This window comes from Chelonia mydas, chromosome 21, assembly GCF_015237465.2.
Source record: "Chelonia mydas isolate rCheMyd1 chromosome 21, rCheMyd1.pri.v2, whole genome shotgun sequence".
NCBI classification, from domain to species: domain Eukaryota; kingdom Metazoa; phylum Chordata; order Testudines; family Cheloniidae; genus Chelonia; species Chelonia mydas.
In genome coordinates this window covers 6,668,333-6,685,288 of record NC_051261.2, presented here as the reverse complement: position 1 = coordinate 6,685,288, position 16,956 = coordinate 6,668,333, and the positions used below count along the sequence as shown (strand labels likewise).

At 47.9% G+C, this 16,956-nt stretch overlaps 1 protein-coding gene across 5 annotated transcripts in view; it reads right to left on the bottom strand.

Annotated features, from left to right (window-relative positions):
• SLC45A3 (solute carrier family 45 member 3) overlaps positions 1 to 16,059 on the bottom strand; it is a 40,691-nt gene extending 24,632 nt beyond the window's left edge. Inside the window, exon 1 of one of the 5 annotated variants that reach the window (XM_043533731.1) lies at positions 15,937 to 16,059. The gene's annotated coding sequence lies outside the window, so the exon portion shown is untranslated. Of the gene's footprint in view, positions 1 to 11,188; positions 11,465 to 15,936 lie in introns of those variants that run through there. The other 4 variants (XM_043533732.1, XM_043533734.1, XM_007065098.4 and 1 more) reach the window with 4 other exon arrangements.
• Positions 16,060 to 16,956: the final 897 nt, after the last annotated feature.

Genomic DNA, 16,956 nt, shown 5'->3' with positions numbered 1-16,956 from the left:
CGGCTCCAGTTCAGGATCTGCCTTTGGCTCTCTCAACACTAGAGACAGGCCCATGCTGCCAAGCAGGAGGAGTTCAGAACGGGACTGTCCCCCGTTCAGTCACTGTGTAATAGCACATGGTCACTGTGCATTCCCGGGTGACCTCGTGGGCTTTTGTAACCCAGGGCCAGATTTTCGACAACAAAAGAAGCTCAGCACCCACCATGTCCCTAAATTCCCAGCTGTTGGTAGGAAGGGGTTAATTCATATGGAGAGAAATAGGTTCCCCAATACAACCCACTCTGCCCTTCTTCCTACACGAGGGAGAGACTCTTTCAGTCCTGACACTGACACTCTTAGCTAGATACAGAGGGTGCCAGGAAAGGCAGATAGGGTTCAATTTGCCCTTTCCCAGCACCTTGCACAGCCATTTACACTGGCACAAAGTGGGTGTGAAGTGCTCCCGTTCTGACCAGGTAGCATTTTCAACTAGCGCAAGTGACTTTGCAAGGTGCAGCGCAATGGTGAACCAGGCCCATGGGCCTCATTTCCAGTAGTGACCAGCTTTCAGGGGTCAATCTGAGCCTGAGCCACGTGGAGCATGCAGAGTCTCTGGATAGATCCCCTGGCTCATTGCTGCACCGGTTGGTTTATGCCCATTCGTAGCAAGTGTGTCCCAAACCTCTTGGTCTGGACATTTGAGAGACTCTCTTGAGTAGGTTCCCAGCAGTCCTAAAGAGAGCGGTTGGGGTTGGGGACTTTTGTGGAGGAAGAAGGTTAAAAGTCAGCCCTGAAGCCCTGATATATTTTACACACACACACACACACACACACACACACACACACACACACACACACAGCAAATAAAGGAAATTACAAAAAAAAAAAAAAAAAACCCGGAAACATCCAGTCACAGATAGGAAACTAGCTCATCATTACATTCCACAATTAGAAACATTCTGACTAACAACTAAAAGAAAGCAGCACATGATCCAGGGATTCCACACTGACCCTCCTCCCCAGACAGATAACTCGCCAGCTTAACATCTCTCCATGGTGTCAAGAATCTGAAAAATGTAAGAGGCTTAGAAATGTGAGACTGAGAATGGCAGCAAAAAAAACCAAACAACCCACTCCTGCAATTACAGAACTTGAGAGCAACCAACACGGTCAATACCAAATCAACAGGGTCAGAGGAAGTGTTGCCACCAACCAGACATTCATTTAAAAACCAGACCACTTTTGCACCACCCCCACTAGCTAGTAAAGGGCTCAAAATAACTTAATTTCTTGGACAGATCCCTATGGACTAGGGATGGCTGAAGCTGGACCACTCAAATCTCCACTTAGGATGCCATGGCCAAGGGCCTCCCCCAGCACACCCCTCTGCAACTTAATGTCCGGGCAGAAGGCGAGACAGCCCCAAAGCTCTTTCAGGGTGCAGGGGGAATTCCAGTGTAAATCAGATCCGCCTGGGGAAACATAGGAGATTTGACAGGTCTTTTTACCATGATCCACTGCATTACAAAAAATAATGCTTCCACAGATTGCTTGAGGGAACAGGCCAGCACTGGCCATAAAAAGGGGTTAGGGAAGAGAACAAACAAGAAGGAAACTTATAAAGTGCCTGCCCCTCTAATTTCCATTCTTGGAAACACAATAGGAAGGAAAACTAGTTCAGATGGAACTAAACTCAGTCTCTTCTTCCCAGCTGAGCAATATGTGCTGAAGTCACACTGAATTGAAAAAAGAAAAGGAGGACTTGTGGCACCTTAGAGACTAACCAATTTATCTGAGCATGAGCTTTCCTGAGCTACAGCTCACTTCATCGGATGCATACTGTGGAAATTGCAGAAGACATTATATACACAGACACCATGAAACAATACCTCCAGTGGGGTGGGAGGAGGTATTGTTTCATGGTGTCTGTGTATATAATGTCTTCTGCAATTTCCACAGTATGCATCCGATGAAGTGAGCTGTAGCTCACGAAAGCTCATGCTCAAATAAATTGGTTAGTCTCTAAGGTGCCACAAGTCCTCCTTTTCTTTTTGCGAATACAGACTAACACGGCTGTTACTCTGAAACTGAATTGAAGTTACACTACTGGCAAGTCAGCCCTGGCTCCCGCATCATCCGCGTTATCGTTGCTTTGCTCATTTATGATGACGAGGGGAAAAAAAGTCTCCAAGACTGTAATCACAGCTGTGGGGGTGTTCGTGGTTATCTTGTCTCGAGGCCACATTGCCTGCGAACAGAGCTGGGAAAATAGGAAACGAGAGCTGAACTTCTTGTTTATGACGGGAAGGTGGGTACTGCACAATCGGGGATTGAAGAGCTTAAGATCAGCCATACTGAGTCAGACCAATGGTCTATCTATCCTGTCTTCTGACAGTGGCCAGGGCTAGATGCTTCAGACTGAACTCACCGCTGAGCCAGCATCGTGCCTTGAACTCCCAGCACCAGCCTTGGGGAGAATTTGCAATGCTAGAAAGCTGCAGTGCTTGAGATATTCCACCTGATGTAGTTAATTGCCAGACGAATGGCTCTGTTCTGCACTGCCATACAAGACATCCTGGCTGGATTAGTGAAATGATTTGTGGTTCTCTGGGAACACAGCAGAGACAAAAGGCTCAAACCCTGTGAATGGTGGCAGAAGGGAATGACTCATTAGCTTTCATAATACCCCTGCTGGCCAATTCAGAAGTAGCAAGAGGATTCCAGTAGCACTCCCTGCAAAGGGAGCTCCATTGCAAGGCGGGGAAGGCGCTGTTTGCGAGCACGGTCTTGAGGACTTAGTGGGGAAATCTATCTTTTGCTAGACACAGAGGACCACCACTGGGGGTGGGGTGCTGTGGGGTGTGGGGAGGGCATGACAACTATCCAAAAATCATCCAGGAAAATCCCAGGGGAGAGTAAAACAATGGGCTCAAAAAGTTATATAGCCCTTTGTGCTTGACTTTCAAGAGTGCGATGCCATGCTTTTCCTTGGAGGATGCACGTTGAATCTCAGATGCACAAAGAACAAATAGGCTCTTTTGTAATCACATCGTAGTTAGTACATTTTTTCATGGTAATTTTCTGGTCTGCAATTCGACTTATTTGTGTTCCTGCTGAAGGAGCCTGATGCGAACATATCTTTCGGCATGCCCTTTGACCTCCACCGGCAAGTTGGTGGGTTTCTCCCTCTCCGTTTTCAGTCGCCAAAATGAAATCGTGGCTTTGAAACAGACAAAAGACCTTGCCATTTGAGGACTAGAATCAAGACAGCTGGAAGCAGGAGGCTTCCATAAGTCCTATCAGACCAACATGAGTGCGTGAGAAGCAGGTGGACTGGGCAATGGACCATAGTTCTCCCTGAAGTGTCTGGGATTTACCCTCCCCGCCACGAAAAGGTGTTAGAGCCGTTTTACAGCCACCTTTATAGCACCAGTCCCTTCATTTCTATTAATTAAGATTGTGGTGGTCCTGGCATCGTTCATTCAGCAGGTCACAGATCTTCCATCAAAACGCTTTTCTGATGAAACAATGGCTTTCTGACCAAAACAACCATTTTCAAGGTGGTTGAAATTCTCCAGCTTTTGTAAAAACAAACCAAAGATTTTTACCAAAATATCAAGTTTAATCAAAAACCTGAAAGAGGTTTGTGGGTAATTTGGGGGCAATGGGGTGAGGAAGAACAGGATTTTTCAAAATTTGGCATTTTTTTAAAATGATTTCAAACCATCATCAATTCCCATCTCCCAGGGATTTAATAGACAGCAGTAAGAATTCACATGAGGCTGCTGCTTGCCTCTACGTACCTGGAAGGAGATTTTCACCTTTCTAAAGAAGTGGCTTTAGGCTGGGATTTCACTTAAGCCCCTGACATCCAATGGGAATTGAGCACCTAACTCCTTTTACATGCCTGTGTAAAAATCTCAGCCTTACTTATTTAAAGTGAAGCATGATACATTTATGAATGGGAATACATGACGGGGTAGCTTGACATAGCAGGGGACTGGACTTAGTGACCCAGGAGGTCCCTTCCAGTGCTGTGTTCCTATCAGGGTGATAAGTCCAGAGACAGGAGGATCAGCCACTTAGTCCAGGAGTGCTCTGAGCCAGAATTTGGGCTCATCTCTTGTTGCGCACGCTTAACACGTTAGCATCGCACTGATACAAAGTAGGCTGCGTTAATGCAGGGGGCATCTGCTGAAGATGGCAGACGGGCGAGAGCTCTCTTACAACTACGCTGTGTTAGCAGGATGTCAGTGACGCGCTCTCCATTGATGGCTCTCTTTGGAAAAGGCAGGATTTTCTCCTCCTGCAGGCATCTTAGCATCCTGCTGTATTTACTGGAGCAAAGTTCAATGCGGATACACATGAAGGGGAAGGAGACCTCTGGTGAGTTATGGATACTTCTGCATCACTCCCCAGGGATACCTCTAGCACACAATCAGGTCACCGTGGGCAGTAGTTTCCATTATTGCAGGAGCTGGACATTTCCACTCTGCCCACTGCAGCCACAAAACTACGGTGCTGGCACTGCCCGTTATTAAGTACCTGGCACAGGGTTATCACCGCAGTTGTGCAGCCAAGATGACCAGGAAAGAGGACACATGCAAACCAGTACCCAAGCTCGGTTTCAACTGGTGAGGGGGATAGCTAGAGTTCGCTGCTCTCGCCTACAAGGCTCATGCCCTGCTATGAACGGCATGTGCGAACAATGATGAACAGGAGTATCAGGGGGAATAAGAGTGGCCTGTGTTCAGAGAAATTAAAGATGAAAAAGGCCCTATTGCATCATCCCCCCCCAGGGGCTAATGCAGGACTGTTCCCAAAAGTACATTCTCTTGTGCTTTGTCCAGTCTGGTCTGATGTGTCTCAAGCCCTGAGGTTGTCACCATATCCCATGGGCACTATTCGACAGTCTAATAGATCTGAGAGCTGGGAAGGTTCTCTCCTCAGTACCAAGCACCAGGTTTCCCCCTTCCCTTTCCCATTAGTCCAAGTTATATACCCTGTATGAGTCCTGTGCCCCTCCACTTACATACTCCCTTTACATTCTTGTAGGTAGGTACATCCAACTCCAAAGCTCTACGTATAGAGCTATGAGCTAGTCCTCATGAAAATCCACCCTGTCAGCCCACTGATCATTTCAGTTACTCTTTTATACCCAGCATGGGAATTTCAAACACTAGCCCAGAGGTTTCATGGGAAGGGAGTGCTCTAATTTTCAAACAAGCATCTTCATGCTTCCTCCCACGCTGCCCCTCAGCTCCTCCTTAACATCCGCATCGCTCCCTCCTTCTCCTCCTTAACTCTCCTTGGGTGTGATGCTCACCAAAAACTTGACAACAGTTAGGTTGCTGTTGTGCTGATTACACTGACCAATATGGGCTCGTTGTTTCCTTGTCCTCCCTCATTGGTCTGTCTGTATCCATCTGTTGTCTCGTCTTATACTTAGATGGCAAGTTCTCAGGGGCAGTGACTGTCTTTTTTTGTTCTGGGTTTGTACAGCATCTAACGCAATACGGCCTGGGTCCGTGACTGGGGCTCCCAGGTTTTACAGTAATACAAATACGACATGTAAATAGTTAGATGCTAGTCAAACACATACAAGAATATGTAAGCTAAAGGCTCAGAAACCAAAAGGCAAATTAAAAGAACCCAACATTGGATTAAATCATGTATTAAAAAAAAAAAACAAAAACAAATCACCAAACGATCTTGTGATCTTTGGGACCATTTTTTTTTAAACTCTTGAGATTGGCAGTCCTGGGATTCTGGCTCTAAACAGCTGGAAATCAGTGCCACATTTCAATGCAGAGGTACTTCCCCACACAGACACGGAACAAGGTCTTGAGAACTGGACTGGTGACTGCGATTTCACAATACGGGCATTTAGAGGAAGAGAAAAATGTTTATTCAATGCCTGTAGATCAAACACCTGCTTACTGCAGAATATGTTCCAACCTCCCTCTGCCACCAAGACAAAGAAGCCATTCGGGCTACAAGCCTCTATTACATTTCTTATTTTGCCAGACAATATTCACAGGGTCTGCTTTTTCTCTTATGCAGATTAGCAAAAACGTTAAATATTTTCAAACTAAACCAGGAACTGACATTTGAGGAGATGAAAACAAAAAGGGCCACAAGTTTAGAGACCTCCAAGGAGCAGCATAAAAATAACAAAGAAGTTTTTTAGCGTTCCATGTAGTTATATTTCACGATCAAGCCCCTGGGTGGCTGAGATGTGAAACACACAGGCACCTCTCTCACTGCCACTCTTATTGCAGTGAGTAATGCCATATTACACAAGCAATACTGTGATTTAAAGGAAGTCAGAGTTTGCTGCACTGAGTCTTAAAACAGGTATGTGGGGTTTGATTGTGAGACACAAGTCGCATGACAAGGAGCCTTTGTCTTGTTCTTTTCCTGTCCTCTGGATGTTCCATGCTTGTGGAGATTTTGCTTGCATATCCTAAAGTGAAATTCACACACACACTTCTAGGCAATATTTTCCTGGTGCAACACCTATTATTTCATGGATGCCTTCAACTGTTTGCAAGCTTCTCTGCTCTTCTTAAAGCAAAGATCCTCCCAGGGACACCTCCCCTCCTTGTCTCTCAATCCCAGCCCTGGACCTTCTCATGCAGAAACTACAGGGCTTGGTTATATGAAAGAGTGACCCTGGGACAGCAGAGATGAAAATAAACCTGCCAAGTGCCGCTTTTTAAATTTCCTTTCCCTTCCCTCATCTTACTTCTGCACCTCTTATTTCTTCTCCCAGGGTCCAGGGCTTTACACTGATTAGTAGCAATCTTGCCCTATATCGTTTCCTCTGCTCTGCTCTTACCTTTCTCAGTCACTTTGCTTCTGTCCCACTCCAGTTTTGGAGCTGTCCACAAATCTGATCATGGTTGAAGTTACACCAAAGAAATATGTGGCAAAGACAGACATGAAACAGCCTGGCAGGGGGCAAAGAGGGGCTTGTGATTTTGTAAGTGTTAGTCAAAACAGCTTTTAGAAACACTACTAACAAAAAGAAAAGGAGTACTTGTGGCACCTTAGAGACTAACATTTATTTGAGCATAAGCTTTTGTGAGCTACAGAGTCCTGAATTGGGCTACAGCTAGGAAGAGTCCATGTGGAGTGACAGATGCCGCAGCATTGGGGATCACCAGAATTATATGGTTTGAGAATTTAAACACAAAATGAAACTGAAAGGTAACAGATTTAAAACCAATCAAAAGGAGAGACTTTACACAATGAATAGTTAACCTGGAGAACTCACTGCCATTGAGTATTATTGGGGCCAACCAAGAGCTTAGCAAGAGTCAAAGAGTGGATTAGACATGTATATGAATAATAAGAACATCCTTTGCTACATAAGCTAGGATTCAAATGTAAGGGGTATGAATTCCCATGCTCAAGGAATGGGCCAGCCATTAACTGACTGGAAGGAACTTGCTCCTAGACACAAGTTACTCTGCATTGTCCATTAAGAGGGTTTTTTTGCACTTTTCCAGAAAGCATCTGGTGCCAGCCATGGTGGGAGTTGGAATCCTGGGCTACATGGACAAGTTGTCTGATCCAGTTTGGCAACTGCCAGCAACATATACTGAGAAAATAAAACATTACAAATTACGAACAGGATGAGATTTCCAGAGCGCGACTTCATAGAGCTGCACTCCAATGTCAGATTTTCCTTTTGAGAACATACTGGCAGTTACTCTAGTAGTTGATTGTGTGAAACTGGCACAGTGTATTAGGTTCCACCCACGGTGAACTTCAACAGAGAGGTGGAGAGGTGTAACCAAGGGAAGACTGAACCTTTGAGTGCTCCAAGCAGAAGTACGTTGTTAGATTAAATGATTAAGAGTTTATTTTCAGCATCTGTATTTTGTAGTTACTCATTCAAAAATAAGACAGCCCCAGATTTTATAGAAGATTTTATTTTTATCTCAGAGTCTGATGATATGTGCTTCCCTCATGATTTATGTAGCGAGTGTTTCTGGCTGCCAGCATCAACCACAAATGCAGTAATGCCATCCCCTTGCCCCTCCTTCTAGAAGATCTTGTGATGGAGTTTCCTTGTGTGTTTGTCTGGAATGTATTGTACAGAATTCTATGTATTTCTGAATCAATAGGATTCTTTAGGAATCTTAATCTTATTCAGATTTATGTATGGAGAATCCCTAGCTCTGGACACCTCCAACACAAATCCACAGGGCTTGGGCCTTATGGTATCGGTAATGCATCCCAAGAGGTTTCAATGTTTTTTTCCCAAGCAAGCGCTCTCTTGTGTTTTAAACAACAGACCCCTTTAGAGATGTGGCAAGATACCATTGTGGGAATTGCCGGACAAGATCAGAGCTCTGTCCATCTAGTCCAGTATCCCTTCTACAACACTGGCCCGCTTCAGCGGCTTTGGAGGAATAAGCCCTGCAGTAGATTCTTATGGGAAACCCTCCCCCAGGGGAAAACTTCCTCCTGTCTCCTGGTACTTAAAGGTTGGTTTATGCCCTGAAGCATGGTGTTTTATACATCAAACTCTCCCTTGCCAAGCTCTCATTTCTTTCTTTCATAAAGTTATTTATTAACAACTCTGGATATTCTTCTTACCATATTATGTCAAATCCTTTTTAAAATCCTCTTTAAGTCCTTGGCCTCAAGGATATCTTACGGCAATATGTTCCAGAGTCTAACTGGGCAATCTCAGCACAAGACTAGGAGCTAGGAATCCCCGATTTCTAACCCTGGCTCTTTCACTGCAAGTATCTAGGAACCACTTCCCTTAAGGGTAGGAAAGCTACCAAGGAACAACAGGAAGATGCGAGAAGGGACCTGGTGGCATGAATTGATCCTTTATGACAGAAAGAGGCCTGCAGGTACAGTGAGTCACTTAGAAGCTGTTCAAAAGTTAGCAGGTAAGATTTTCAGAAGTGCCTGAGTGACTCAGCAACCCAAGTCCCATCCTTGAAAGTGACTTAGGCACCTATGTCATTTAGGCACTCTGAGAAATAGATTCTGAGTAAAATTGCCAAAAAACTCCCAGTTAAGTTCTGATCAGGTGTCACATACACACCTCCCTGAACCTTTATCTAAGACTGTAACCACACCTGAACTGAACCTTGTTTGAGTTTGGTTTATTCCTTTTCATTATCCATGAACCTTCCAGCTCCAGACAGGGAGTAGAAATGTTGTTCCTGAAACATTTCCAGTCCAGTTTTGCAGACCAAGTGGCTTTGGAGAAGCACTGAAATCAAGCTTCCTATCACTAACACAAAAATCCTAATTCCTTACATTGGTTTTCTATTTGATCTAAAGCAGTCACACATAGGCGGGGTCCTACCAAATTCACAGTCCATTCTGATCAATTTCACGGTCATGGGATTTTTAAAATAGTAAATTTCATGATTTCAGCTATTTAAATCTGAAATTTCATGGCATTGTAATTGTAGGGACCCTGACCGAAAAAGCAGTTGGGGAGAGGAGGGAGAGAGGTAGCAAGGTTATTGTAGGGGGGGTTGTGGTACTACTACCCTTACTTCTGCACTGCTGCTGGAGGGGCACCACCTTCAGAGCTGGGTGTCTGGCCAACAGCTGCCGTTCTCCGGCCATCAAGCTCTGAAGGCAGCGCAGAAGAAAGGATGGCAAAACCATGACCCCCCTAAAATAACCTTGTGACTCTCCTGCAACTCCCTTTTGGGCAGTTTGAAAAAAACACTGGTCTCCCCCCCGTGAAATCTCTATAGTATAGGGTAAAAGCACCTAAAAGACCAGATTTCATGGTCCGTGACGCATATTTCATGGCTATGAATTTAGGAGGGCCCTACACATAGGGAAACATGAATTGGTACCTTACTCAGTTAAAGCAGCGTGCCCATCAAGAACTCAAGTCATACCAACATTACTAGTTTTGTGACATGCTTGTTTTCTTTGATTCGGGTTAATTACAGTATTGGCTGGTTTGTCCCTGCAAGACTCCCAGGATTCTGGAAAGTCCAGATTCATCTCTCTTCTCCTAGACTTTTCCCCCCTTCCCTCTAAGGTTTAGAACTAACATATGTAACAACTTCTGGACTGCACAAAAGCAGCCAGAAAAGTAATGCACAAAACCCACAAAGAACAAAGCTGGGTCAGGAGGACGGGGACACACACACACACACACACACGTTGCTTATCAGCTCTACCTGAAGTGACATTCTCACCTATGCCTTGCACTTTTACACCTTCCATTCCTGCTGACTAAAGCTACTTCAAAATTTTTATATTAAAAGCTCCCTGTCTCCAGTAGCCTCATTGTTATTATTAATGTTACTTAAAAAGGCACCAGGTCAGACTGCCTTGTCAAATGCCTCAAGAGACGTGGAACACATTTAACTACAGCGACAGGAAGAGCGCTAGCCCTCAAAATCTCTTCCCTCCTTAGGAACGAGCCAGTTTCTGTGGTCTCTCTCCCCCTTGACAGATGAGGAGTGTGCTAAAAGCATGTTGTTTGCTCTCTGCAGGAGAGGGAAAGGCTGGAGTATGTCAAAACGGAATATATATGTATCTATATTTACAGTCACATTAGACGACTGACAAACTTCAGCAACCCCACGGTTGCTGCACATAGTTCAAATTCCTGGTTTGCTTTTTAACTAAGTAGCCACCGCACAACACAAAGCTGGGGAAAGGAAAGCGCTGAACGGTGATAGGAAACACACAGGGATGAAGTCGTTTCGTTGCCCAGTCAGAAAAGGAATGACATTTATTTGTAAAAAAAGCCACCTAAAGGCAGCGTGCGTCCTCCTCGGGCAGCCCCAGCACAGAACCGATTGTCCCCCGGGGGAAGCCAGGAAAAGACAGAGCACAAAGCGGGGGGCAGCGGATGTCCCCCCAAATACCGCCGCCCCCCCAGGGATGAGACAGGAGCCCCCGCGCGTGGGGGGCAGCCCGGGTTCCCCCGGAGCAGCCACCGGGTCCCACTCACCCGGGCGGGTCTCCTCTGCCCCCCGCGGGGCCGACACCGCCCCCGGGGGGCCCGGGCATGGGCCGGAGCAGCCCGGCCCGGGACCCTGCGCTCGCCCTGCAGGCTGCGCCCCGCTCGCCCTTTGCCGGGGCTCTCTGGCCCCTCTCCCCGGGGGTCAGCCCCGGCGTCCCGGGAGAGTCTGAGCCGCGCCCGCTGACAGCCCCGGGTGCCCGGCGGGCAGGGGACCCACACGCGCGCTCGCCCTACCTTGGAGAGGGGCAGGGGGCTCGGCCCGGCTCCGCCCGGCTCCTCGGCAGCTGCCCCGCTCGGCTCCGCGCTCCGCCGCCTTTTAAATCGCCTCGCTGCTGGGCGCTCCCAGGAGCATGCGCCGCCGGGGGGGGGGGGAGGTCCCCTGCGGGGGGGGGGGGTATCCTCGCGCGGCCCCGGGCTTCCTGGGGCGTGCGGGGCTCCAGCCTGTCCTGCCCCCTTGTCTTGGTATCAGCCCAGAGGACGAAGAGAGCCTCTTGCTTTTCCAACAGCTGCCTCCCTTAGCCGCTTACAATGCGCGTTAAAAGAGCAGCAGCCCCCCCCGGGCAACCCTACAACAACACACCGCCTGGCACACAGCCCCCCCCCGGGGGGCAACCCTACAACAACACACCGCGGGCACACAGCCCCCCCCGCGGGGGCAACCCTACAACAACACACCGCAGGGCACACAGCCCCCCCCCCCGCCCGGGCAATCCTACAACAACACACCGCGGGCACACAGCCCCCCTCCCCCGGGGCAACCCTACAACAACACACCGCGGGGCACACAGCCCCCCCCCCCGGGGCAACCCTACAACAACACACCGCGGGGCACACAGCCCCCCCCGGGGCAACCCTACAACAACACAGAGTACCCAGCCAGGTGCCCTCCAGCAGCCCTACACAGATAACCCAGCAGAAGGGTCCGGGAGGCAAGGAAGGCCTTGTCATGCCCTGCTCAGGCCCCCAGTCTGATTTTGTCAGGAGAAAGAAAAGGAGGACTAGTGGCACCTTAGAGACTAACCAATTTATTTGCGCATAAGCTTTCGTGAGCTACAGCTCACTTCATCGGATGTAGGAGAGACTCCCAGGAAAGGAATGCCAGGGCCTCCGTTGACTCTCCTGGACTCGGAGATCTGGGTATTGCTGACACTTGAACAACTGGTTTAGCCAAGCAAATGTGCTGGATCTTTGCCACTGAACTATGTAGTCTTAGGTGGGTCCTAAGTCACTTGAATTGGGAACAAACTCAACTTCCACCATGGTTGATTCTAGTGCCAGTTACACTGGGCTCCAGCCAAGTCACTTCAAGCAAGTAGATCACCAGCATCAAATGTGCTGGATCCACAGCACTAGACTCCGTCAATCCAGAAGGATCCTGAGACCTAACACCACCTATATTGGTGCTGGACGACTTCACTCAAGTGGCACACCAGCTAACCATGCCAGACCCGTAGCACCACACTTGACTGACCCAGACCCAGGAACATTAATGCCCTGTATAGTGGGCATTGAACCACTTCATCAAGTGTTTCACCAGGGTCGTGAAACTGGCTTCCAGGCACTAGACTCAGTTCAACAGGGATGAAATACCATGCCACTGAGCAACCCCACAATAATAATACAGAGTACGTAGACCCATGCCCCCATGCAACACAACAATAACAATCCAGGGCAGTCTCAACACCTATGACAAGCCCTACAATAACAAATAAGAACCACAGAGCCCTTGAACAAACTAGAAAACACAGCCCCCCAATGCCTAGGCCATCACCAACCCTACAATAACAAACCAATGTGTCATTTTGAATAATTTAACCCCAATTTTTTTTAAATCCCTGATTGTGAATTATCCACAGAATTGACCTTCCCCCCTCCCCTCTAATCTGTTCATCATTTGTAATTGTTTCAATTGAATGCAAACACATTTCACACTGTCGGCAGTTTGTGACCTGTCCCCTATTCATTATTCATGGCGTGTGATTTGTTGCTTAAGTCACTGGGTATATATATATTTTGCTCTTTGATTGGATGCCTGAATGGAATGATTTAAGGAATAATGAATGCTCTTGTTCATCCAGGAGTCCCCTCATCCACATGTGAAGACGGGCGCCCATACGAAGAACAGCCATTTCCCAAACATCTGTGTGAACAAATATCTGTTTGTGTGAATGTTCATGAACAGAGGATGAAAAAAAGGCAGGAATGTGGTGGACACGAACAGCTGCTCTTAATTCAAACTAGTGTTTGCAAACAGTCACTCGGGCCAGTTCTTCAGCTGATGTCAAACTGGCATATAGTCAATTGAGCTATGCCGATGCATCAACTGAGGATCTGGCCCACTGTTTTGCAATATATTCACCCAGCTCTATCAGTTGCAGAGAAAAAGATGCTTATTTTTACAGTGTCCCTTAGTTGAGTATCACTGGGTCTCTGCTTGGGTCTCAGTCCCACTTTGTATTCCAGTTTGGATCAGATGTATATGAACAGTCTTGTTTTCACTTTGAGCAGCAGTTCCCTCTTGAACAGGTTGCTGAAGAGAATCTGCGCACTGCTGGGAAAAGCACAGGAGCACCTGCACGTGTTGTCACTTGAACCGATGGGAACTGACTCATTGGTACAGCTCACTGGGATGGCTGACGGGTGGAAATGCTGCTGCTGTTTCCTGCAAAAGCTCCCTCCGGTCCAGATTTAGCTGGAAGCACATTTTCAAAGAGTCTCGTTATGTTTACGCTTGTAAATCTGCGTGGGCAGAGCTGTCCATGTTTTCTATTTGGGGAAACCTTGTTCACTTATAATTACAGATGGGTAATTAGGTAAGCGTGAGTGTTATTTCAGTGCACTCTGTGTGGTGTATTCTCAGCTGGAACATATGTCTGACTCCCAAAACACCATGCCTCCAGGACCTACTGCTAAGCTCTGCAAAGGTCTAATGGTTAGAGCAGTAGTGTGGAAGTCAGAACTTCTGGGTTCTAGTCTCCGTTCTGCCTCTCTGTGTAACATTGGGCTAGCCACAAGCAGCCAGATTTTTGAAGGTGGCCTGTAATGGTGGGGGGCTTTGTTCTCGAGGGGCCCACTTTGAGACTTCTTGGTTTGGAATTTTGAAGGTGCAGAGCATCTGCTGCTCCTGTTGCCTTCAGCTGGAGTTATGGGCGAGGGTGGAATGGAGGGGACAGGGAGGGAGACGAGGTGGTGGCACTCTTCCAAGCTCCACCGTGACATCAGCGCTGCCCGTTGAGTCATCATCAGAATGAGGCATTGCTCACAATAGACTGTGCAGATGTTCAACACGTGGTTGCGGGAGCTCACAGGGCACGGCCAGCCCTCAGTGGAGTTTGAATATGCCCAGGAGCTCTGCTAGGCACCTTGGGCTTTGCTCTGTCTTGACTATGGCGGGGAAAAAAAATGTGATGGCATCTCCCAAACGCCACCCACTCATGGTGCCAAAATGGGACCTCACTGACAGCAGATGGCGCATGTCCATGATCTTTCCTCTCCTTGCTTGCCTGCTTCCATGAGCAATGAAATGGTTAATGATGTTGACATTTACATGATTATCACTGAGGTGAAGGAGGCAGGTCCCACCTCTCCCAGCATCCAGGCTTAGGCAGACAGCCCTGTAACAGCTACTCTTGGATCACATTTTCATGGTTTTCTTCCCAGCTGGAAACTTGATATGAAAGCTGAGATTCTGGAGCCCGAGAAGGCAGCTCGGTGGAGATACCCGTTTGTGCCACACCACCATTTACTGATTCAGTCCCTGTGCTGCTTATGGCTTGTCAGCATCTTTGAATATCAGGCCCAAAGTGTCTCCAGCTGGGCTCTCACAAACCGAGGTGCTCAGAATGAGGGGTCACTCTTGAGCATTTGAGCCTTCACACCTCTCTTCTCATTCACCCCATCAGTAAAATGAGGCTAATGATATTTACCCACCTTTGTAAAGCACTTTGAGATCAACAGATGAAAAACACCATACATGTGCTGAGTATAATTATTAACAATCACTCCTAGCATTTCCATTGCACATTACAGCTTCTGTACAAGGCATGCATGATATGCGTACGCCCACACAGGCCCCAGTTCATGCCTCTTCGACGAAGCACGCAAGTGCATAATTAACTTTAAGCCCGTGCCTAAATACCATTGACTTCAAGTTAAGCATGTGCTTATGTTTTTTGCTGAATGGGGATGGATTCTGTGCTGAAAGGCTTTGCTGAACTGGGGCCAAAGGATGGATCTGTTTGGAACAAGACAGGCCCACAGGAACCTTAAGTAGCTGCAGGATCTTGTTTTGGTAACCCTTGCCCTCCTCTCCATTTATTCTCACCCCCACTGCTCACTGCTATCATCCACAGCATCTTGTTGAAAATTTTCAGTGATAAGCTCTTTCAGGCAGGGACGTAGCCTTTTTAGCGGTCAGCAAAGCACTCAGCACTGTGTAAGTAATAAAGAATATTAATGCGCCAGACTGACACCTAGGATGGGGCGGGTCTGCCTGGGAAAGTTACAGCTGTAAATGGACCAGAGGGGCACATCCTCCTCACCTGCAGTGCTTGTCTGGCTGCAGCTCAGGTGCATTGGAAGTGCAGCTGGACTCTGCAAGCACAACACAGCAGGAAGGTCAGGGCTATAGCGGCCAGTGGGATTCTATTTTTTTAATGTGACTGTCATGGAGGTGAAAAGTGCTGGAAGGCAATGCTAGTTAGCCACAGGACTGTCGCAGTGGCAGTGAGATCTTCCTCCATGCTGCCCCTCAACGTTACAGTTAGAGTGGCATTGATGCTTGTGCTCAGGGGGTCGGGCTGAGACCTGCCAAATTCATTACACAGAGGCCACCGATCCATCACCCTGCACTAACAACTCTCAGTCGCTGGGCTGTATTTGAGCTGGTCACCTAGAGGTGAAGAGCTGCAAATCTCCTGAGCCAGCCAAACTGGCCACCCTTGTGCCCCGGCTACGAATTTTAAAAACATTTGATATTTTACCGTTTCAGGGCTCAATCCTGCAAGGCGCCGAGCACACGCTCTCTGATCCAGCGTAGCTTTAAGTACAGCATTAGTTCCACCGACACCATGTGCTTTAAGTTAAACACACACTTAACAAGAGTTACATCTATCAGGAGGAAGGGGAAGTGCTGGGCTAACTGCCACTAACTGCCACTTCAGAGGCTTGTGCCCGATTAGATCACACTGCTGATTTGCCCTGGTCTTATCCAAATCTCATGTACCAGGGTACATGCTGTGCCTGATGTATCTGCCAAAATCTTGACAGGGGCTGGGTGTCAGCAGCTTACGCGGCAAGCAGAACCCAGAGCGAGAGAACAGAGACTGCCTGAACCTGGGCAATTTGGTTCAGGGTGTAAGGACCATGGCAGATTCAGCTCAGCCTCCCTAGCAACTGTTAGGGCAATTTCAACTGGGAGACTGTGAGCCAGGAGACCTGGGCCAGATTCCAGTCCATGCCACTGAGGGCTGGAAAGGCAATGGAGGGGCTTCTGGGAGAATTCTCCTTCTGCAGAGATAAGAACGGCCCTACTGGGTCAGACCAAAGGTCCATCCAGCCCAGTGTCCTGTCCAGGGCTGGCTCGAGGCACCAGCAAAGCAAGCACGTGCTTGGGGCCGCACAATTCCAGGGGCGGCATTCCGGACATCCTTTTTTTTTTTTTCCCCCGCTTGGACGGCATTCTGGCCACCCAAGCAAAAACCTAGAGCCAGCCCTGGTGCTGTCTTCCGACAGTGGCCAATGCCAGGTGCCCCAGAGGGAATGAACAACAGGGAATCATCAAATGATCCATCCCCTGTCGCCCATTCCCAGCTTCTGGCAAACAGAGGCTAGGGACACCATCCCTGCCCATCCTGACTAATAGCCATTGATGGACCTATCCTCCATGAACTGATCTAGTCCTTTTTTGAACCTTGTTATAGGCAAAACCCTAACCCACTAGCATACGGGACACCCCTCTTTTGCAGTCCCAGCGTACAGGCATGCTGGCAGGAGGTGGCATG